Raw genomic sequence first — 23,907 nt, forward strand, 5'->3', positions numbered from 1 at the left:
CTGCGTTGACTTTCTTTGGCTTGTTCTAAGTTAATTTTACAATCGCTTGCATTTTGATCGTTCGAAATGTTGGACCTGACAACTCGCATCAGTCACAATGAGGTCGTACCCTTATGTGAGATGAGACTATGACATCAAAAAGCTGTCACCTCCGTAGCTGCTTGGAGGCCTTTCTTGGAAGGGCAACTAACAGCTCTGCAAGCAAATGAAAGATAAAAAAATTAACAGCTGTCCCTCAAGTAGCTGGCAAAAGAAGGAGGCATCAGAAAAATAAACTTGGTCTCTTTCACCAAAAAATAAAAATGGAAGACGTAACAGATGGGGAATGTTATTCCATGAGAGATATTTAAATTTGATTTTTAGTGATTAAATAATGTCTAAGTAATTAGAGCCATCTGTTTCTGCTTGCCAGCTGGTGAGATTAACAAAGCTTGCAATGCAGAAAGCAAAAAAAAAGATTAAAATGGAAAGGGGAGGGATGTTCTCAATCAACAGGTAAGAAACAACTGATCAAATCCAGAAATGGTGATGTGATCTGTGTTACATGGATACAACAGTATCTAAAGCCTTACTTGTGCTCTGATCTTGATCACTGAAGCAAGCTCATCTTGTGGAGGTGATTTACAGTGAAATGAGCTTAAGAACAGGCTCACTTACATAGAGGATTAATGTGAACTAGCAAGAAAGTGAATTAACAGCAGAGCGCCTTCTCTGTGCTCACATACTACACAGGCTCCTAAAGAAGACTTTAATTTTACTAAACAAGAAGTCCTTACATCCATACAATCACAGCTTGAAAATTTAAAGGAAAACAACAAATAATGTTCAGGCATGACAGGACGGGAGCAATCAACACATTAGCCTGCATTTCCTGTACAGACAGCTCATGCAATCGAAGCAGCCACCAGGAAACAGTCGCCAAGTTGCTTTTAATTCACTGAGGGTCACGGGAAGATGTTGACTCATTAAGAAGTACCATCTGGTTTGAAACGACAACAAAATGTGGGGCTTAATGACTATCTTGTATGCATGAAATCTTGAATCAACAAATAGAAGACGGTTGCTAGCTGGTAACAATAGCTGAGCAAGTAATGGTCAGATACTTCATGAATAATAAGCAATTATGGAAAATACTGTTAGTTATTTCAGGTATTAAAAAAAATAAAAGCAAAACAACTTGGCTTGTTTTGGTTGACTGTAGTATAAATGCAGAGTAAGTAGAAATTAACTTGACCTGCAGAGAGTCAAAACAGTGATCATCCACAAATGGAAAAGTTAGTTTTCCTACGGGTCTCCAGGTGACACTCTTCTTCCACAGTTCATTCCAATCAGTTCATACCAGGAGCACTCCAGCACACATTTACAGTGCAGATTGAAATGATAGTTAGCTTAGTAAGCTGAACTGTGATGCAGCTCATCCAAAGGCAACAGACAAGGAGAGGAACTGCCATAGCTCCTCACAACAGGTCAACTATCAGAGGCAGTTGAGCATTGCGGGCCAGATACAGGCTAGTACTCATTCAGATAGATATCATTAGTTTACACGGTGCTTGCCTTGCAGACGCATACAGTGCAAAACAGAGATGATGCCAAAGAGGAGGAGAAGGGCAAAAAAAGGGGACAGAAAATTGGGGGAGAAGAGAAAGAAGGAACAACTGCAGTCTGAGTATTTTTCTTGAAGATTGAAGTTGTATGTGGGTATGCAATTATCCATCAAGATTTGTTGGAATATCCAAGGAGAATTTTTTTTCTCTAAAAATCCAGTGTCAGCTCATTTGTGATATTAGGGGGAAAGAAAAAAAAAAAGACTGGGTATTTTTGCTGCAGGAGAATTTGTATCTGACTAATGCCATTGTAGAATGTATTTCTGGGCTGTTACTGAACTGGACAGACAGCTGAGAAAACACATTTCTTACTTGACTCCAAGGCTCATTTGGGAAAATTCTGTGCTGTGTCATCAGAATAATTCAGTGCAGAAGTGCCAGCCTGGGGCAAAATGAAAAGGACCAAAGGCACGTCTGTGTGCCTCAAATATTGGGTATTTACAGAGATGGAAATAATGCCAACTGTCTCCTTGGGATGAGATCCCATTAGTTTGTCTAGATGGCCTCAAGGTCACATATTTAGAAAGATGCTTTTTTTCCAGGTCCTAGCTATCTGTACTTAAACTTCTTGTACTTGCAACCCATCAAACAACATTCATGTGAGGCATTAGGAAAAAAACAAAACAAACAAGAAAATCCAAAAGAAAGCAACTTAGTTTTTGCTGATTTTATAGTATTTGTAAGTTGTCAGTATCTTGAGAATAAACCTATTAGTTGCTCATCAAGGTAGGCACACTCGTGTGTCTGGATATCCTTTGAGTCGAAAAAACAAGTAAATAGAAGCCCACCCCAGGAAGCTGTTAATACCCAACTGAGCTGGGGCTCAGTCCACCTTCCCCTTTTCACCTCTTGCATGCTCATACGCTCCTTTGTCCTGGAGAGTCCCACCACATTATTCCCTTGGTCATAAACCCCTGATCTGAATGATCAGATGCGTGCTCAAATACAACCCAAACACCAGCACAGACTTCGCCTGCCTAGGGAGGTAGCAGACTGAACAAACACAATTTTGATGCAGCACCAGCATTGATTATCTGAACTATCACATCTCAGTGCATATTTGTTTCGTCCATGAGGGAACAGGTTAGTGCTAAACACAGGAGAATGAAGCAAAAATTAATGAGTATGTTGTTCTAGCTAGAAAACATTTTAAAAAGCATATGCTGTTAAACCGTGATGATGACTTTTGCAGTCTTTGGGGAAAAATCATTTATGCACCATAGCAGTGGCATGTAAGTGTGATGCCCACACCTTGCTACTTTTATCGTGAGCATGGTGAGGACTGTTACTGCGTTTCCATGAGTAACTACATTTTGAAATTCTGATCTTTGTCATAACAACTTGGCCTGTTGCGTCAGAGAGTTTCAAGTAGCCAAAGTATGCATTCAAAACTATCTAGTTGTATTTTATTTGAGAAAAATATATATATTCCTTACTTTTGGCAACCCAGAGAGGGAATCCTTCACCAGCCACCTCTGGCCTTACCCATTGTCTCTTACATCAGAAGTCTTTTCACTGCACTGCTTCGTTTCTCAAGGAGACCTGCACAGATGCGGCCCAGGGGTCTGCATGCAAGAACTGCTTTGCAAATCATGTCCTGCAACTTACAGGAGATCCCATGGAAGCATTTGCTTATCTTTATGCCTTCTGCAATAAAAAAAGAAAGAAAAAAAAAAACCAAAAAACTAATAATAACTTTTAGAGGAGGTATTTCAAAATAATGATTCCCGCTAATTAAAAAGTTAATTGAGTTGATATCTATAGAGCTTATAACGCTAGTTTAAAACTTATCAAAAAAATTATCAATTGCTGCCAAATCATCTGCTATTTATATTTTTATTCTGCAACTCACTAGGAATTGTTCATGGTGAACGATGAAGGAAATGTAATGAACGCGTCTTTAATACAAGCTGCAGTTCAGTTACACGTCACTTTTACTTTTTCTAGTTGAGTGTAAACATCTGCAGTTCTGCCAGAGAATTCACTGCCTATGTTTCCCTGATGACTTTGCTAATAGAATGCCTGATACCAGAAACATTTTGAACCAGTTTGGGAAATCTGTTAGAAATTTTGGTCATGGGTAGAAAGGACAACTTCAAGCAAATCTCCACTTTTTGGATGCCATGTGCATTATTTTGTATTTTGTACATGTGAAAACTACTAAAATGAATCAGAGTAGAGCTCCAGCAGCTCCCACACTTTTCTTATGACATCTGGCAGCAGATGCTCAGGGAAAGAACGCAGAAAGTACAGCACATGCAACATTGGTCTGCAGTTCTTGATCTGCTAAATTCAAACACAGTGGTCTTCTTATGAACTCTTCAGCACTCAGGTCCTTGCTTCAGATTGTTTGACAAATTGCAGCTGACAAAGTGCCCAATGAGATCTGTGAAGCACTAAAACAGGGAGGCAGAGCAATCGTCATTCACAGAAAATATCAAAATATTGAAGTTACCCACTCTTGAAACAGGAGTTGAGACTTGACAGCCACCATTCCCACCTAAAAATATTTCAGGATGTCAGGAATGCAACATCACAAGGCAAATTAAAAAAAAATTAAGGTACTAGAACGTAAGTGGAATTAAAGGTTATTTCAATTACTATTGAAAGACAAAAAAAGTATTAACTTATTCTGTTTCTTTTCCTCCAGGTGTTGTAGAGTGGCAATGCTAGAAAAATAAACTTACTCATAAGAACAATTGTAACTGACAAATGTATTTGAGATTAACAAGTTACTACAGTACTGAAGAATATTTCAAGGGAAGATTTGAGCAGCAATGACAAACTGTTAAGAAACTGTGATATGGACATAATTAGAGAGCAATTACAGCAACCCAGGGACTCAGAGTCTTATAAATAATACTACATTTGGTGGGAATATTAAAAGTGACTTCTCTATGTCTCAAAAAACAAACAAACAAAAAAACTTAGTTATCTCCCAACATCACTAGCTTTGGAGGAAGCAACGACATCTCTCATAAAGGTAAGTGACTTCACTGGGATCTGAAGAAGCATCAGGACAACAGAATAGTAGATCCAATGTAGTCCCTTGTTTCAACAATGTTGAGAATTATTTTTTCCTCTAAACAACTTTCACAGACTACTTTTCAAGACCCTACAATACGTAATGAAAGTTTTAGCACACCCATACTGGGACACAATCTTCTTGTCTGCATAATTATCCCTAGATATGGATTACATTTGAAATAATTCATGTATCCCCTTTGCAACTTCGGTTTGAAACACTGTAAGAAGCTACCAGAAGAGAAAATCTCAGTACAAGCCAGCTTCCTCTTACGAGCTGAAAGAAGGAAGAAAAAAAAAAAAAAAAAAAAAAAAAAAAAGGGGGGGAAGGGAAAGAAAAAAAATAAAAATAAAAGCCCTCAAGTTGGTTAGGTGTAAGCCTGTTTTCTGCATTGAATCAGAAAGCCACAGGAAGTCCCCACAGATTTCTTGTCGCGTTGTCCCTCTTATTTGAGATAAAAAACAGCTCCTTCTGAACCTATATTTTTAAAGAGTACATAAGCAAGCTGGTGAACTGATACGCAGCAGTCTCCCAAAACAAACAAATGACAGAAATTCTAGCAAAGTGTTGCTCGTGCCTCAAGTTTGAGCCTATACTAAACCTTTTCAGTCCACTCAATTCCACAAAAGCAGTTGATTTCTGTATTTAGTTTGTTTTTCCTTTGTGATCAGGTTACATTCACGACAACCACTGAGCTAATAATAACATTATAAAGCTATTTCATAGCATTTATCAGGGAACATGAAATAGTTCCATTGCAAATGGGTTATCTAAAGGTCTTGATACATTACCTAGAACACCATCATTCTGCCCCCTTATGCACTGCTGAGGAGGGACTGCAGGCACATCTGGCAACCCACTGGCATTAAAGGCAAGCTGCCTTTCCTTGTCAGCTTCTTTAGAAGTGACTGACTGGTACTAACCTGCAGCAGTGTCACAAGATCTTTCCCAGTCAGTGCCACTAACCCAGGGGCTCTCTGTTGCTGCTGCCTTCACCTTTAACTCATTTGCTAATGCTCAGTCTTCCGTGTAATGAAGAAAGTTCTTCCATCGTAGTAAAAGTTCAACAAACTACATTATTTGAACTTTAGCAGAATTTTCACTTTAAAGAAAAAAAAAGTTGTGGTAAAAATTACCAGATACATAAGAAAGTAGGTATGCAACAACAAAGAAAAGTACATAATTTACTGATCACAAGCATCATTGTCTACAGAAGGTTCAATGGAAATACTTTGCTCTCTTCATAATTCAAAAATAAATAAATTTCCTTCTCACCTGATATTAGGTCCCTCTTCATACACTAACTTACCAAGTACAAAAAGGAACTCTACCCAGTAGTGCTCCTTCCCACTACTCTATCAACTCTAAACTAGCTTCAGCTTTTTAAGTTATGCACGTTAACAGCCAATCAGCATGGACTTCATTTCACCTGACCAGGGATTTCTTTGGCAACACAGCTGTGCCAATAGCAGCATGCAAACATTCATGGGCATCAGGCATAAATACTCACCCAGCATTCAAGCCTTCCAGTCTTTCTTGTCTGTTGAACTTAACAGCTCCATAGAGTACTCTACCAATTTGTATGGTAAATGTCAAAATAACAACTATCAGTTCAAAAGGCTTGCTATCAGGCTAAACCTAAAATTCACAAATCTATTTCTAGTGCTTTGAGAGGGTACAATGTGTAAGTTGTCTATCAGTTGACTTTCATGAATCCTGCTTGGCAAAGACATGCTGGGTTCAGGCAGACACCTGCAATCAGTCACCCTCTTTGGGGACCTGCACACTGAAAACACAAGACATCATGCAGGGAATAATTTGCAACCTTTGAAATTCCTAGATGCAATGTGGGCAAGTAATATCAAAAATATTCAACTTTAAATCTCTTGATGTCCTTACTGAGGTGTATGTGCACATATTCATCTTTTTACAAGGCTGTCATTATGCCAAGAAAACTAACATAGAACGTGAAGTAGTTCAAAACACGCTGAGTATACGATGCCAGGAAAAAAAAGTTGGATTTTCTAGGAAACTTTCTCTAAAGTTTAACAGCATACATAACCCATGCGGCCACCCTAATAAAAATGTGATTAAAAAAAGCAAAATCAATTAGAAAGGAATAGCTCGGTTGGTGCCAGAACACAGTCAATGAGCCTGAATGATTTGATTTTGAGTTAGGAGTTACAGGCTCAAACTCCAGTACGCTTAACCATTATTTAGCTATCCAGATATCACTTCAAGCCAAGCCAGCTCTACAAAAAGCTTGCTCCAATTTCCTTCCTTCTGATTTACTCTAGAAGAAAGACTTGTTGAATGAGATAGCATCCACAGCTTCCCTCCCCATGCTGAACTTTCTCTGACACTTATAACTTGTGTGATAATTGATAGAAAAAGAAGGCAGTTTTCACGGTATATTTCTTTAAACCTCAGAGCTGGATTCACTAATTGAGTGCAGTCAAGTTATCAAAGATTGAGTAGGAAATCTTTCATCCTAAATTCTGTGCATTTTAGGTTATGAGATCACAGATACATAAGATAAGGGGCTTAAGAACAGTAGCACACTAATTCCTCCAATCTAGGAAGCATCACAGTTTTCTGCATCGTAACCTACTTGCAATGCACAAGCAAATCCTCTTTTCTCCATGAATGTTTTCAAATATTCCAAGTCATACATACATATAAACAACCAACAAACCTCCATGCAGCGTGCCATTTAGGTCACTTTACATTAACTGACTCCAAAAGGATAACAATTCTGAAATCCGCTGTAAGATTTCACTCGATATTTCTCTTCCCATTAAAATTTTCCAAGCATTAATGATCATGTTACAGTAAGGTTTAATCAACGAGATCATGATGATGAGACAAGTACCGGCATGAGCAATCACCTGCTACATCTGCTTCAGCACAGCCAGGGTTTTCCCATCAAGCTAAACTCCAAATCCATCTTAAAAATCTAGACAGAACGGCACATAACTCCCGTATTTTCCTTTGTGGAGATCTGAGTCAGCTGCCCAAAATAGTGATCAGAATTCAACGAATGAAAACAAAATCTCTCTGAGATTTTTTCTTTCTTCAAAGACAAATACATACAGCACACTTCAGTAAACAAAGCAGGAGACAAAGGCTCCCTTCCCGCTTCTCTGCACTTCCCCAGGCTCCCGCTTCCCCAAGCCTGCCCCCTCTACTTACGTTTGAGGTTCAGCTGAGAGTGTCTCCCTTCCCCCTGCACAGTCGCTCCACGCAGGACCGGCACACGCACAGCTCATCCCATGGAGCGTCTGCAGCGCCGGCGTTTAAAGATCCACGGGGTGAGCCAGCCCTCCTCTGCTCCCAGCCTACCAGTCCCAGCAGCATATCGAACCACAGCACTAGCCCCCAGCAAATGCCCATCCCATTATTCAGCCTGACTGGCCCCACTGCCACCCTTACAAGCGCAAAAAGGTGACGTTTTTAAGTATGGTTATTGTAAATAATGGAGAGCTGGAGAAGCTCGCTTCCCAGCCTGATGCTCACTCCCAGGGCTAAGCATGCTCTTGCCCTATATCCGCACCCTGGTTGGGCAGTGTGGGCAGTCAGTGATGGAGGGCACTGTCAGGGATTTCCCTCGCAGTCACTGGCACCAGTGGCCTCTTATGCTTTTGCTGCCAGGAGCCTGTCTCTGTCTCCCCTTGACCACCCCCTTAGGTAGCCAGAAGCGGCACCCAGCCCCCCCTGCTGCCCCCCTTGTTCAAACCCAGCTCTGCTTCCTTCTTGCTGACCAGTAGCTCCATCCATGTGGCCCAGAGCTACGCGAATGGGCACAGGTGGTCAGCCACACATTAAACACACAGCTGTATGTCTGCCAAGATGTTGAGCAACATGAACTGAGCACAAAGCATTGCTGCTGCCCAGCAACTGACCCTGCATCGATTAAATTCCATCTTCAAACGTATGGCTCAGCATGCAAGCATCAACACGTTGCTCGCCATGGGGATGCTTGACTGACTGAAAATAAAAGGAATGGCACAAAGTGTGGTATAGGCATTTCTTACCTCACAGCACCTCATTGGTGTCACTTTTGTAATGCTGAGCTCTTCAGAAACACTGAACCATGATGAAAATCACAGAGATGTGAAGGCATTCTCTTTGGATTCTTCATTCTCGTACAGACTGCATTGCTCAGAAGGGTATTGTAAAAATAACTGCCTTTCTGGCTAGCTGTGATTATAAAAAAACTAAAAATGCTCCCCTTCTCCCCCTTGGGAAGCAAGTATTCAGAGTTGCAGTCAATGAGTTAGTGGAGTTTTTTATTACTTGTTACAGACCTTATTTTGGGTATTGGTGTAGCACATCTCTCCATCTGCCCCCCCCCCCCCCAACCCTACAACTTCTGAACAATTTCCTCTTGGTGATAGCAAGGCATACGGTTGTCCACCTGTAAATTAGCCCAGATACCTATGATTTGACAGTTATGAGCAAAGAAGCTCAAGCATTAGAGCTTGGTGCTAAAGATGTAGTTCAGTAACAACCACCATTTGTTCTTTTACTAATTGTTTTGAAGATGATGGAAATTCATCTACAGACATAAAATCTTCAAGTGTGACAATGTATACCTACAGACAATCTAGAAATGTTAAAGATTGCAGAAGAACTTCCTAAATTGGAAGCTGAGATTTCAAAATAAATTTTACTTAGGCATTTATTATCCTGAAGGCGTGATTAATATGTTACAATGAAATGAACATTGTGTCAAAACAGAAAGAATGAACTTCATTGGAGGGACACACACACACGCTTATGTGCCTATATAATATAGAATTATACATTGTAACATAAAAGACAAAAATATGGTTTGATTGTCTTATGTAAATTTCTGGACATTAGCGCTATATATTGATTATTGATTTCATCGTTTGTTCCCATTACTTGTTGAAGTACCATATTCCCATTTAACTATTTGGCTTGGTGAGTTCCACTCCCTCCTTTTAAGATACCCAGTAAAAACAAGAGATCATTATTAGCTGCTGTCTTGTTCTTGCTCTTGGCATCTTGATGCTTAATTTTTCAAGTTCACTTATTGACTTACTCTCTGTCATCTACTGGTCATGAACCAGTTTGAAAGCAAACTATCGATCTTGACACTGCTTTGTATACTCCGCACTCAAATCAACCACATGGCACGTATTTTAGAGACCTTAACAGCTACGCATCTGTTTTTGTTCCTTCTTTGTCCATTAGATATCTCTATTACCTTGTTGATGTGACCCATTTGATAAACTTTTTTGCCTTTACAATTACGTTGTTATGTTCTATTGTGGATATTTGATCAATTATGATTTTTTTTTCGCTAACCTTGCAACCTTTGCCCGAAGCACTGGCTTTCAGATGAAAAACTACATAGTTTCATAAGTACTATACAGTGTCTTTGAAGTTCAGGAATCTTAGATCCATAGTTACTTAACAATGGTATATTTTACCACTAATATTTTTTCAATATCTTTTAAAAAGAAATGATAAGCCCTCTAACATCCACAGCTGGATTTCCTTTGTCCTTACTTAAAGAAATAAGGAAGTGATGCTTTGTGAACTGATGAGAGACATGTGAAATGGTTCTAGTGACCCTTCTGAGAATGGCTGGCTCTGCTCATTCTTACGTCTACAAGCTGGAGCTCAAACTTCTCAGAGATCAGAACACTACCACAATACATCTCAAAGCTGGACATGAATGTAACCCTTTTTGCATGAGAAAACCTAACTAAAGCTGAGATTTGGATTCCAAGGGAAAATTAAATGCCAAAGAAAGCAAAATTTTCAAGCTTCAGACTTGTTTAGACTGACAGGATTCTGATTGATAGTTTGAGTTGGCTCCAGGAATTATGGCATTTAAATGCAACTAAGCTTCAAGCTGGAGGTTTACTGGACTGCTGCCTCATATCTCTCTTCCATGCATCCGCATCAGGATTAGTCCTTCTTCAGGAATTTCTATTTCAGCTGTTTGTAATTAATCCTTGGACATGGAGAAAAACAGTGTATCTGTTGAGTGCAAGAAGACAAACTGGACTCCCTAAGCACAGTGATCCAAATGTACATGCTTAAACTCAGCTTGAGTGAAAAACATTTGAAGTTCAAATTGCCTTGGAATTAGTTGCAGAAGACAGAAAGATTGAATAACAAGCAAAACAGGTCAGGTAAATAACTGCCTAACGAAGGTCAGAAAAATGTGAGGGCTGTTGATACCTGAGTTTAGAGAACTTATGATTGTAGTTCCAGCTGGGGACTTGAAGAAACCATCCAAATAGAGAACAAAATGCAGGAAAGAAATATAAAAAATAAGTATATTTTAAAAAAGGGGGTTAGGGCGGATAGGGGGAGAGAATAGAGTCATTCAGGTAAATAATAACACTTTTTTGTATTTATATGATACCTTCCATCCCATAGGCTCCCACAGCAGCTGGCAAATTTAACAAATTGAGAGTCTCGTAACCACGTAACAAAATTATTTTATCTGTCTCTTTTAGCATTTCCACTGAAACATAGAGCAGCAGTTTAACAAGGTAGATCTACTATGGTGTACAACACAGTTAATTAAAGCTATACTGAGGATAAAATTATCAGTAGCTGGAATGGATGCTGAAATCTGGATTGAGCAGCTGTTGGAAAGAGTATTTCTCCAGTTAGCAACGGTGTTGAAGCCTTATCTCAGATCTTGCAGTCCTACCATGCCCAGGGCAGGCGTTCTCATGAGTGCTCCTCAGGGCAGCTGCTTCCGTGCGAGGTACCTTCCCAGCTTGTAGGCTCTCTCATGGCAAAGTTTTGTTGTTGTATTCCCTGGACAGAGATAGACTGTAAAGATCCAGGCAGAAAGGCTGGCTCAGAAGTTGATCAAGAGGCATCGTACACTCCAACTTTGAGATGTATCTGCATCAAGCTCATCTGTCTTGCACTGTGGACAGCAAACAGGCAATGTGAAGAGGTTCAAAGTCATTTCACAGAATAAATAAATAATCCAAAACCACCTCTAGTTTTGTTGTTGAAACAAGAGGAAGGTATGTTGTCAAAAACAAAGAGATAATTTGCAATCATGTTCATTTCCGAATGGTGCAAGGACATGTTAAGAAACATGTTTTGATGAATATGACATGAGAAAAGAATTATATAACAATGAGCAAAACTGACTAATTCAGCAGTCCATGTTTTCTACGGGTTATTCTTCCAGAGGTTTTAAATAGCCACAGATGGATTTGGGAATTCATCTTCTGACTGTTATAAGCTAGAGTGTAAACAATCAAAGTCATCCTACTGTGATTCTGACATCTCTGAGAAGTCAGACATACTTCACATGACACCAGAAACATCTTAATTGCAAAGAAAAATGAAAGAATTAGCATGGCCTGGCCACCTTCTCATATTAAAGAACGAATGCTAGAAGCTCAGGGCTTGGAAAACTTCTCAAGAAATTGCATGGTTTAGACTGAGCCACAGATTAGAATATGCATCTCATTGTTTGCACAGAAGGTATAAAGAAGAAAACAACGTGTTAGTGCTTGTCTAGGACACATCTGACCACCCAAACAGAAAAAATGTAAAGAAGTATAGACTTGACTCTTTTCTATCCCACTAACAGAGGGCACATGGCATTAGCCAATTGCAAAATTTAATTATGCATTTTCCTTTTCTTCCTATTCTGCCTGTGCCAAATCCATGGAAGCCACTGCCTGCTGCCAGTCAGAGAGAGAAACTGGAGGTAAATAAGGTAGTGGTCGCTGCTGGAACAGGGGCCCCAGCACAATTTTCATTTCTTTATTCCAATCTTCTTCCCCTTATCCCACAAGGTTGTACTGTGTTTATCTCCTCATTCTGCCAGCAGAAATGGGTTACCAGAACTCAGACACCAATTTTCCTGCCAGCTTTATCACTTCCTGCAATCCTTTCCAAGAAAAGAACAACAGCGCCAAAATCCAGTCCCAATCTTTTGTTCTTCAGGTGAGGACAAAGGATCTTCAGTCACATTTTATGGTCTTCACAGCCACTGAAGTCCCTAACTTCTGGGAGAGCAATATCAGCACCAATGCAAGGTACCAATTTGTGAAGTAAAATATTTCCAGCTTTTTGACAAAGCTGTAATATTTTCACTTTTAGCTCATTTTGATTGAGAAACATTTTATCATAGCAGAACTCTCCACAGAAAAAAAAAATGCATTTTGCTTTATGACTAGATTCAATCTGGACCAATTCAATCAAAATTTTTCTCCAACAACTTAATTTAAAAAAAAGATCAAAAAAAAAAAAAAACAACACATAAAAGTTACAGATTTTGCTGTCAATGTCATGGCAGTGACAGATTTTTTTGTTGTTGTTGCTGAACCATTATCTTCCATACTGAATTTTTCCATTTCTGGTCAAAGGTGACTTGTTTCTATAAACAGAAACAACAGAAGCGTTTTCACACTTCAAATGTTTTAAAACAAAATTGTTTTGTGTAAAAAGCAGGCTTGGAGAATTTCATCCTTGAAGGTTAATGCATCAGAGTCCCGTATCAGTGCTGATAAGGGCTCTAGATAATGACTTTTAAAAAAGAAATCCAGTCCTTGTATTGCTTTCCTAATTCAAACATTGTTTCAAAAAGAGATACGTGCAAAAAGGAAGTCCTTATAGGTCTTCAATTTCTGCGTACCAAGGGAAGGAAGGATATACATGAATGTAATAGCAATAATAGTTCTGTCCTTGAAGAGACAAAGGTACAGCTATGAATACCCAGAAGGAATACACATTTGACAACTGCTGTGCTACTGCTTGGACATCCCAGCCCAGAACACTTAGCAGAAAATGCTCTGCGCTGTTAAGCATCTGCTCCAGGGAATCCAGTACGCCAGCTAACACAACTACAACCACCCTGGAGATGCAGTGAAACATTGGCCTTGCTCTGTGCAGCGTGCTTGTGAGTAATGGCTCGCCATGTCCTAAATGCAGCACGTTGCAGGGTATGGTAATGAAAGAGCATTGAAAGTGACCTTCCTGAGCTACGCCTTGACAAATAGTATTTCACTGACCATACATCAACTCTAGCTTTGCAAGCCCTTTCGTCACAGCCAATTCTCAAACTTAACAATGGGAACTAAAATCCAGATTCCCATTAAAATTAACGGTATGAGATAAGCAATAAATTTCAGAACTTCTCAAGATGTGTTGTGAAGCAAAATCCACAAATATATAACAACCTCCTCATCCATCTTGGATACAATATTTCTGCGTTTTAAGTTGGTCTTCACATAAAAATATCCTCAAATAAAGGTGGAACCAGAGTAAAATGGCAGTTAAATGATACATTCAATTAAGATATTGCTTAGAGTCTTCAGTCTGGAATATCTTCAAGACTTAGTGGCAAATACAGACAACATTGTTGATTTTTACCTCAGAAAATGTAATTAACAGTGTGCTGTAACTGAATTAGATGCATCGTAATGATTTTGCCCTGAAGTGAGAAAAAATTTGGATTTCATCTCTGCTCTCAAAGTAAGCCATCACTAGTATCTTTGGGTGACAATTTGACAGATAAATTTGGCAGGTTTTCACACCAAGTGCTTAAATTAAATGAAAGCAAACTCAGGATATCTCATCTTTCTTTCAACAAGATCTTCTGTGATTTCATCTTCATGAGATTCAATACTACTCAATTGGAAAAAGGGAAAAAGAGAGAAATATTTTAGAATCACAGAATGATTTAAATCATCTAGCTCCAACAGCCGTGGGCAGGGGCACCTTGCACTACGTCAGGCTGCTCAAAGCTGCATCCAGTCTGACCTCGAATGCTTCCAGGGATGGGGATATCATATCTTCTCTGTTCTGTGTTCCTGTGCCAGTGCCTTACTGCTCTCACAGTCAGGAATTTCTTCGAAACGTCTAATCTAAGCCTAATCTCTTGCAGTTTAAAATCATTACACATTGTCTTATTGCTGCACTCTACACATAAAGGCTCCCATATGGAAAAAGAAATTACATTTATGTGCACAGACTCATGCATAAGCAGCATAAATCTCACACAGTATCTACAGGATAGTTGATAGAAAGTATGTACTGATTAGGGAGGAAAGCTCCATGTCTTTTTCTTCTTTTAGATAAATCTACCACCATATAAAAGCACACTTCAACCACATTAGCATAGTTAATAGCTAAAGTCACTGGTTTTTTTTTTCAGAAGAGATAAAAATAAAGAGCTACTCAAAATCCTGTTCTTCCATTCACTATGCAATTTCAGTTCTGTAATCTCTTCTGTGTCACAGTCTGGCTTTCATTTCCGAGTTTCTCTTGCAGTAATGCAACATGAGTTTCTGTAATCCCTGTTCCATCTGGTATAGAAGGCACTGGGGCGCACCTACCTTCATCAACAAAATAGGTATTACTAAAAATCCAGCACTTCAATAACATAAAAAAGTGTAAGACAAAACCACTTCCCTAATAGAAAATATTTAAGATGAAACCTGCCTTCAGATGTTAAACAAGGAGCCTAGCTGTGCTGACAAAAGTTCAGTATTTTGTATGGTGTCTATTCTTTGCAGAAATTTGTGAACCTAGTGGTGCTCACTGTGCTATTCAAACCCTGAAAAAGAAAAACAAAACAAAACAAAACAAAAAAAAAAAAAAACAGTATGCTTTCTGAGCTGGCTTCCTGATATAGTTCAGAGTGCACTCTCTTAATATGAGTAGGGAGCAGCAAAAGCAAGAAAGTGTACAAGCACCAAAACTGCCACTGGTTTGGTTGAATCACACATGGCTGCATTTCAGGCCTGACAGAGCAAACCGGTACAGGAATTATAAAAGATCGAAGTTACTAGCTGCAGTTTAGAGGGAGAAATACAGCTCATAGAAACGGAAAGACTTGCTGAGTATCTCAAAGGATGGCACGCAGGTGTCAGAGCTTACGCTACCAGCTGGGGTCCTCCTTCCCATTCCTACAAACATAAGCAAGAGCAGCTATTACAAGAGCTTCTTTCCCGTGGTTCTCATGGAAATAGAAACACAAAAGGGCACGTCCCCTGAAAAGGAGATAATGCTTCACTTCTTCTACGAATAACTTACCAAAAAAAAAAAAAAAAAACTTGAAAAAATTAATTTTTTCCCCCATTACAGCCAATACAGGATAGCCAGAGTGTGAAATCAGTGCTAGGTGACTTCAGGGAGATAGGCTTTTCCTCAACGCTCAGAACTGCAAAGGAGAGAGAAGCATATGAAATAAGATGTTAAAAAAGAAGAACAAAAAGATATTTTCATAGTGAGACATAGCCTCTTACAAGGGGCAACTTTAATACTATTTCAGGGTTCATATATCTTCTAAATTTTATATATATATATATATTTAAAATCACGTGTTTATAAATAAATGTTAATGAAAATTTTGAATTAAATTCTAAACTGGTCAGGTTGCATGCCTACAACTGCTGGGACTGCCTACTTTTGTGTGCATCTACACTTTTTGATTTAAAAAACGTTTTAATTAAAAAAACAAAACATTCCCTAATATAGTGAACAATTTTCATTGATGAAATTAAGTGCCCCTTTACCGGTTGCTTCTTCTGGCAACTCTAATATTGAACTCTTCATCTGAGAGCTCAGCTCAGCAGAAGGCAGGTGTACAGAACACATCATGTTAGGCTGCAAAATACATTTTGCTACAGTTAAGTTCAAGAAATGCAACTAGACAGGATAACATTGGTGTAGTAGTTCTCTTAGTTGTTTTGAGCTTTTCCTGAGTCTTCCACGTTTTTCTTCTCTTACTCCCAAATGCTAAAAAAAAAACCAAACAACTCTCCACTCTCCACCTCCCCCCTGCCAAAAAACATAAAATAAATATTTCCTTGGCAGAGGTATAATTTGGCAGCAAGACCTTTGAGGCTGATATACTTCAGCAACAGTTCTGCTTCTACCCAAAATTTAGATGCAAGAAAAAAAAAAAAAAAAAAAAAAAATTAAAAATGAGTAGAGCAACCAGAAATCAAAAATTTGTAGATGGAGCAGAGCCAGTTCTCCCTTGCCTGCTCCATCAGTCAGAAGGGTGTCTCATCAGCATTCCGGGATGGACTGCAATCATTCACTTTTATAACTAGAATAAAAGAAGACTTTATCATATATTCCACAGGAACCACAGCTGTTCACATAATGCAGATTGCTTAGGCAGACAGCATTTGTTTGCAGGTTCTTGGGTACTTTCAACGTGTAGCACTTGACTACTCCATTAACTTCATAATTGCATCTCTGTCAAGAAACAGCAGTCAAAGAAACAGATGAAGAACCTTCAAACAACATCTTAGCGATGGTGTAGCATTATACTCCGAGGAGGAAAAAAATTCCAGACCTCAGCAGGTTAGATCGCCATGACTTTTCCGTTGTTACTAAAACAAACAAACAAAACCTAAATTAACTGAAACATCCCTACGCCCGTCTCAATCCAGTTAAATCAAATAGCGGTAAATTGCGATTTGGTGCAAGATGCAGGAGAGACACTAAGCCTCTGTTCGACAAATTCAGTGTTTTTTTCTCCTGTCAGTTCTTCCCGTAGTCGTCAAGACTAGAGTAAAAATCACTCCTCTGTTTACCTCATGGAATCATGATTTACTATTCTATCACAAGCTTCTTGTGTAAGTTTCAGGGAAGTGAGAGCAGAGGTTGGTCAACGGCACTGATCTTCATACCTGTGTTCAAAACACAACCTTACTCTTCTATGCACATTGCTGATGAGAAATATTTTTGGACAGAAATTACTGTTAGCTCTTACTTCAAGAGTACTGGTCCTTTTTTTTTTCTAACTTTCTTTCTCAGCTCACTTTTTTCCACACTTAAACCAGCAAACATTTCTCCAGTCTATTACTAATGAGATCTGCTCCAATTCTTTTTCACACAGAAAGTGCAGGGGGAGGAGGGTCTGGGTGAGCTGACACTGCAGAAGAAAAGGAATAGGTTAGGCCAAAAAAAGAATGGCTGTGCTAATCTTGCCTCTTCCTCCAGTTTTCTCTTTCTTATTTTGCATGGCTAACATCTTTGTACTTTTTCACAATTAAACATCTTTCTTACAATTCTGCCAAAATTCTGCAGCTGTGCAGTATCAAAACTAGATTTTGGACCATGGACAGCTGAATTCTTTGTAGGAGAGTCACAGCTCCTCAAAACATAGCCAGAAGGAATTGAAGCATCAGCGCTGCCAGAAGGCCAAGCCTTTTAAGAACTAGACAGAGAAAGGCTCTTAGATAGAAAAAGGGGAGGAAGGGGAGTGAAAAAAAGTAGATAAATGATCAGTTGCACTGGAGATCCAAAGAGAGAAAAGAATGCAGTTACAGAATAACACTCATAAGGAAAAAATATACAATGCAAAGCAATTTGTATGACTACTGTAAAGAAACCTGGGGTGAGCAGTGGTGTGGAAAAGAACTTGAAGGACAGAGGAGAAAGTAGCAGATCAAACAAAAGTAGGTGAACACTTCTCACATTTGGAATGTAACCTCTTCGTATGTCTTTTATTGCTACTCTTCGAAGAGCAACTACCTCTGACATGAATCTGCCAAAAGGCTTTTATTTAGAGTTTTATATGTATTCCTTTTAAAGGCCCTATATCTCCCTCGCACCTGTGAACATTGGCCCTTGAAATATTCCTATGTATCTGTAAGCTCAATATTTTCATCGGCCAAATGGTACTTAACCACACTGATGATAGCTGAGGATATAGTCTGGTGCAACCAAAACTCAGTAAGCAACCAAAAAATTTGAGTGACAAGTGACAAGATTTGCTAAAAGGAGAGTTGACCAGAATGTTTCAGGCTCTCTAGTTCCTAGCAACAGCATATGGTGTTGAAATGTGTTCTTGCATTGGCATCCTGCTAATCCTGCCTGGGTTCTGCACCTGTGGTGGGAATGCCTCTCAGGAAACAGAGAGTCAACAGTGCCTCACAGCATCACCAGGTTCTACTGTGTGATTAATGTGAGCTGCTCACACATTTGCTCCATCTTTTTTTTTTTTTTTTAAACCGTTTATCCAGGTCTCCTTTTTAATGCATATTCACACAGCACAGCCTGCAGGACACGGACTTGCTGCAGGTCCTTTTAATTCTGCTTCCACTCTCTGCTCTTGGCTGCAGCTTGTGTTTTGTTCCCTCCACAGAAACAATTCCAATCAGAAACACGTGGTCAGAAGAGGCTGCTCTGGAGACTAACGAATGAGTTCCAACAGTCCTCCCCCAGGAGGGTTCAGCCTCCCAGTGACCAGAAATCTTATTCCAGGGCTGAGTGCCTGGTGGGAGATGTTTCACACTACAGAAAATACTGGTGAGTCCCTAAAGCTTCTTTTCCACAGTGTGGGAAATACATGCCCTGGAGCCCAAGGAGCTTAACCCATGAGTCACCTGGCTTGGCTTTGGAGACAAGAATAAAACAAAAAGCATCATGTTGATTCATTAAAGTCAAAGTTTAAACTTGGAATTATTGAGTATGAAAGAAAGCAAGAAAAGAAAAACATAGTCATCACACTATTTATAGAGAACCTAATTCCAATCTGTCCTTCTAGCTTGAACAGGGCTTCTCTGAGACATATCTTGGACAAGGAAAACAGGCAATGATCCACATCCTATCTCCAGCATTTATCTTGCCTGCCAGAGATGATCTCTGGCTTTGTCCGCCCTCAGAGCTGAGACAGAAGCCCCTAGACCCATTTTGCTCCCAGGCACTGTCTTTCAGAGCTGGTGTCCCAGAACAACAGGCATGTAGATCCAAACAGCTCTGTGATATGTTACCTGAGATGCAGCTGCATTTTCTCTCTGCTTTTTGTTTCAATGTACTTTTGAGTGCTTTCAAATGCACTTCAGACCTCCCAGATCCTCTCTTGGTTTAACAGGAACATGGCATGGCATCATGCAAAACAACTGTAACTTTATCCTTGTACAAACTTGTTTTTATTTCATTTAAGCGGTCTTCTTGAAGGCTTGACATCGTGAGGAACATTATAGCACTTCACAAACAATACATCAAGGGATTAACTACATAAACATTTTGTTAAATTTGGTGTCACTATTTCATCATTCACCAACTGTAACTGCATATTTTATTACTAATATTAATTATTAGTCTTGATAGGTTTGCCCCTTATAGTGATTTCTACAGACCTTACGCGAGCATTTCCTCACCTCTGATCACCTCTGTCTTTGTGACACTCATGGATAATTGCTGGCTTTCTCCACGGGGTTTCTTAATCCTTCCATCTGATCCCCCCAGCAGCTCTACCTCCATCTAATTGATAGGGTCACAGCTGGAGAGGAAAGAAACACGAGTTGAAAAACCATGAATTGCCTCTGGTTATATCATTTCCTAGTGATGTCATACATTCTCACAAAAAGGATGTAGGCAGAAGGAATCTCAGGCAGAACTGAAAGGAGCTTTTAAAGGCAAAGAAGAGGAGATGATAAAGGCAATCCTTGTCTTTCTTCGGTGGAACAATTACAGCCATAATTCCCTGGTCTAACATTTGGCTTGCTAGAAGAGTAAGGTACTACAGTGTCTACTCAAATACAAGGTAGCTTTTCAGCTTTTAAAATTCGTTTTCATGATTATAAAATATTTTTATTTACACGTGGTAACTTGGTACTTATCAACTGGAGTTCCAGAAAACTAATAACTTTATCCTTACAGATGCTGCTATAAAAACATCTCCAGAAAACTAAATTGACTTCAAGATATCAGCGTAAACAGAAGTAGGCAACCTTAGCCCAGTGTGTAGATTTGGTTTCATACAATATGTTTTGCCTTGTGTGCTCACACTTATGAACAAATTTATTGAGTAACAGAGGTTTAAAGAAGCACTGATGAGTCTTCCTCCACAGATTTTGAGAAAAGGAAAGCCAACAGCTATAGAAAAGTGTGAAATCAAAATTCCTGGATGTGAGAACCCCGTCTTTCATATTATACGGAAAGCAAAGTATTCATACAAAGAAATGAACATTTCCTGGCTATGAGTTTACTACGTAGGTTTATTTATATCACTTTTAAGAACAGATTTTATTTTGTTAAAAAGCAAAAGAGTGTCTGTCTCCATGTGTTTTCAATATTAATGGTATAAAACCTAGTTGGATCGTTGGAGTGTTAACACTGTATTAAGCCTCTACTTCCTGAAACATGCTAGCATATATTATCTGACAGATTTACACGACACTTTAAGCCCTCAGGATTCTTGCTTAGTGTACAAAACAAGAAAAGTCTGTTAATAAAGCTAATGCTGTGCTAGTTGTAAAGCCAAGCATAAAATGGCATTATGTTCTTAAAATGGCACTATACTCACCTGCTACTTTGTGCTCACCCGTAGGTCACAATGTGACAACAAAGCAGCATAACTTATCTGAACAGAATGGATCCGTGACGACCTCACCATGACTGGCTATCAATAATGGCCAACATTTACTTATCCTGTGAAAAGCAGAGAGAAAATGAGTTACAGAGACAGCGCTTGCTTCTCCCAGTGCAAAGTGTCTGCCACCTTATGCTGCTTAAAATAATGCTACTGCCTCATACTGCTTCTTAGCTATAAATTTTAAAGACAATAACGCCACAGAGAAAAGTAATGTCGTATTGCCGAGAAGCATTAATAATATTCAATACTCAAAGCTTTGCTAAAAGATTTCAAAAAAGGACTAAATACGTCTTAAATAAGAGCTTTCTTCTGGGCTTATTTAAAATAAAAACTCATTTTCAGCTATATTTTTTTTTCCAGGAAAACAGGTTACACTGTAAAAGATCTATATTAATACAGATACATTCAAAAAAATCTATTGCTTCAACATCGCTTGTGCATAAATCAGTGTATTTCATTTTGCTGAATAGACCCTCATTATCCAGTTTTTTGGCAGTTAGGAAAAAAAAAAAAAAAAAAAAAAAAAAAAAGGAGATAGGAGACAGGAGACAACCACTCCCTGTTGATATCTGCTCTCATCCAAGTAAAACATTACCAGTTTCTCACTGCCTAAACTGCTCGGTGTGTGGGAGTTGCACAAGCAGGTGATTCATGAGAAAGTTATTTCAGTACACATCTTAAAAGGGTATTTTTAAAAAAATACTCCTTTTCCCCTTGCCTACCCCTCTGATGCATTTACAGAAAATCTGGATAAATACTGAAGTTACAAAGTGCTTTGAGATATTTGGGGCTAGATTATTTTTGAGGTCCCTCCCAACCCAGGACATTCTAGATTCATCTATGGTTTCAATAATTCAGATCAATTTATGAATGCACTTTATCAACTTTGACATACTAATAGATCCTGAGATGGAATATATTTCTATTTAAATTATTGATTTTTGAGGACTTTTATTTCTAAACAGAATGAAATTTGAAATATGAGAAAGTCATATCAGCAAAGCTCTGCATTCAAATACCAGACTGTATCGTGCAAGTTAATTCCAAATCCTATTAACTCTCACAATAGTCCCTTCAGACTGAGATTTTGGCTGTGTGCATCAGGTGGGTATAATTACTGTTCTTCTAGATAATCTCTTATTAACACTTTCTGCTTATGCTTCAAAGTAAAGAACATTTCTCCACCCAGGCTACTACTCAGCGATATAACTGCAATTTCCTGGAGATGAGATTTTTCTATATTGCCCTATAGATCCAAGAAATACTTTAATTTCTCAATTACATCCTGAATGTGCAAACATAAGGGGCACCAGGTGGATGCAAAATAATTCCTACAAAGTAAAGAAGAAACTTTGTCATCTCAAAAAGAAAAAACAAAACAAAAAACCATTACCCTAGAACAAAAACGTTTGAAGAGATGGATATCTTGAATTCTTTGTCTCTACTGTGCTACAAAATGATATAAAATCTAAAGAAATTTGGGATTTTACTGATGCCTACTGTCCTCTTATGCATTAGCGCCCAGTTTGTTTTTTCCATTATATTTCCTTGTTTGTACGAAGTACTCTGATGTGTGTACCATAAGGATGAAATGAATCCTGCATTTCAACTCAAAGAACATATTTCTGTGAGCAAAATTTACAGCACCTATTGAAGGATTCTTGTGGCCCCATTTTTATCTCCATGATATAAATGAGCTGCGTCAGTACGGCACAGAAATTCCTATGACTGAGCTGTAGCTAGAGTATCGCCAAGTAAAACCTGTCAATGGTATCTACAACAGCTAAACTAAATCTATCGACTATTCGGAAGCATCTGCTGGGCTCTAAAAAGCAGAAAACGACATAGATCTTAATCAGATCAGACACCAGCTTCTCTCAACTCTATCTCAAAGTCTATCTGATTTCATGCTTCTTTATAAAATCAATTAAGATCATAAGTAGTCAAGATATTCTGTCTGGAAACCCCAAAAGACATCTATGGAAAACAGCACTATTTTTAAAAGACCATACCTATAAAACTATGCCATGAATGACTTCCTCTGATCATTCAAAGTGACACAATCAATTGTACCAGCCACAGGGCATTTCCTGCATGTCTAAAAGCTCTGTTTTCATAGGGGCATCTTGGCCTCTTCTACAAGGGGAGAGGTGTCATTCACAAATCCATCCCCAGTGCCACCTTTTCCAAGAAATGCACTTACACTTCTCCGCAGAAGAGCTCAGCCTCCTCAGAGCTGAGAGCCAAAGCATCTTAAGTGCAGTGAGTCATTTGCTACGCTGAAATCCAGCACAAAACACACAGTTAATTAGTAGAGATAACATAACTAGTGACTACAACATGCCAGATGTGGAATATTTAAGCTACAAAATTTTGTCGCTTTACAGTAGTTATTTCACTTTCCAGGCAGCTTAGAAATGTGAGAGAATGTTTATGGAAAACTGGACCATTCATTCAAGCATGAGTTTCCAAATGAAGTTTATTTTAAGGAAGTTACGTATAGTTTATTCTATCAAGCTTTTCATTTACATCTGGACTCAGCAAAGCACTTTGGCATGACGCGTTTGAGCTCAAGATGTGCTTCCGAGAATACATAACTAGAAACATCAATTTTAGACAAACAGGACTGACATTATCAAGAACGGAAAGAATTTGTAAAGATTTTTGCTCCCTGCAAAAAAACGTGCATGTATCTTTTCTCCTACAGACAATCATTGTTGGCTGAAAACATTTACTTCTATTTCATCCTAAGTTTTGTTCCAGTTGCCATGCATGTGTTCTAAAGAGCACTCAGCTTACCTGAATAAGTACTTCTATAACAAATACTCGATTTTTACCTTGAGTTCAATTTTACAGCATAGATCTACCTACTGTTTTTAAGCTTATTCATTTGTGATCTGTCGTTCTCTCTTCCT

The 23,907-nt window shown here is 38.8% G+C and overlaps 1 long non-coding RNA gene across 12 annotated transcripts in view; it reads right to left on the bottom strand.

Moving 5' to 3' along the window:
* Window positions 1–9,123: 9,123 nt before the first annotated feature.
* The window catches only part of LOC122156619, a 58,453-nt gene continuing 43,669 nt past the window's right edge, over window positions 9,124–23,907 (bottom strand). For 9 of the 12 annotated variants that reach the window (XR_006167559.1, XR_006167563.1, XR_006167566.1 and 6 more), the window contains 6 exons: window positions 23,196–23,271; window positions 20,924–21,048; window positions 19,776–19,897; window positions 16,170–17,542; window positions 15,688–15,814; window positions 9,124–11,554 (listed from right to left, as the gene is read on the bottom strand). This is a non-coding gene — a long non-coding RNA (uncharacterized LOC122156619). The remainder of the gene's footprint in view (window positions 11,555–15,687; window positions 15,815–16,169; window positions 17,543–19,775; window positions 19,898–20,923; window positions 21,049–23,195; window positions 23,272–23,907) is intronic. The other 3 variants (XR_006167567.1, XR_006167568.1, XR_006167565.1) reach the window with 3 other exon arrangements.

Source organism: Centrocercus urophasianus, unplaced genomic scaffold, assembly GCF_019232065.1.
Source record: "Centrocercus urophasianus isolate 14NV4802_14NV808 unplaced genomic scaffold, USGS_Curo_1.0 seq_13, whole genome shotgun sequence".
NCBI classification, from domain to species: Eukaryota; Metazoa; Chordata; class Aves; order Galliformes; family Phasianidae; genus Centrocercus; species Centrocercus urophasianus.